Below are 1,177 nucleotides of genomic sequence, written 5' to 3' on the forward strand. Positions count from 1 at the left end.
GGGAGCACTCTGTGTGATTCTTTTTTGTCCTTCCTCTGTACCAGGTTACTGCAAATCCACTGTGTGAGTGGTACTGCATAAAACATCGAGGTAAGTACAAGAGTATTTCACATGTGGTACACTGATGCTGCATTGGTACAAATCTCTGCTAAAGTAAATAAGGGGTGAAATCCACATGTACAAGCATTCCAGGAGAAGGCATTTCCAGGTAAAGCTGATTTTGATTTTCCCACTGCACATTTTCCAGTATATGTGTTCTGTGCTGGAAAATGTTATTAGTTTGCCTTCGGATGAATGAAATTGACTTTTAGGGAGTCTTAAAGGGTAGGGATGTGCTGTTGACCTGCTGTAGCTGTGTACAGAGGGGATAGTGCACCCCTAACAGCAGCGTGTGAATTCACCATCTATGTAGAGGCTCTTCTACCATGGGGGAAAGAAAAAATCACCCCAAGGGCACCTATGGAGGTTCCTGAGGCTTTGCCAGCAGGTCTTGTGGGGTTGTTTTGATATATCTGCTGAATAAGCTTTTGTCTGCAGGATGAGAGCCAGATTGTGGCTTTGGGGAATGCTGGGAGCACACAGCGATTTCAGAGAGTGATGAATTCAATGGTGGGGGGACACGCAGCTAGAAACGCTGTTCAGAAACAAGAGCTGAAAGAAAAAGACTGAGAAAACACTTGGTTTGGAAAACAGACCCTGATTCATCAGCATGAGGCCACTTCATATGTTTATCTTAAGGCTTTGTTTGTAACATTTAGCTTGAGCTGTGCTACATCTACTCTTTGGCTGTGGCTTGTCCATGAGCTCCCCTTGCAGGCTTCAGCCCAGAGTGGAGGGCAGGAAAAGGCTCATTGCCATGGCAGGGTGGGAATTTCACTCAGGATTCCTGGCTCTGCTTCTAGACCTGTGCTTCATGGCAGACTTAAAGGATGCATTGAAGTCCAGGATGAATAAGGAATGTACTTAGACAAAACACAGGCTTGTGTGTCTAAAATACTAAGCTGTAGCAAGAGGCAAATATTTGTCTGTTCTAATGCAAATGAGTGCTAAAATGTTGCTCTCTGCTTTTCATGACTAAGGTATTGACAAAAGTGTTTGAATTTTGTTGTCTTCAGCCATAGCTTTCAAATTTAAGCACATATTTTCATTAGTTTCAGCATCCTCAATGAAGTTTAGG

This window comes from Nestor notabilis, unplaced genomic scaffold, assembly GCF_000696875.1.
Source record: "Nestor notabilis isolate BGI_N333 unplaced genomic scaffold, ASM69687v1 scaffold467, whole genome shotgun sequence".
Lineage (NCBI taxonomy): Eukaryota > Metazoa > Chordata > Aves > Psittaciformes > Psittacidae > Nestor > Nestor notabilis.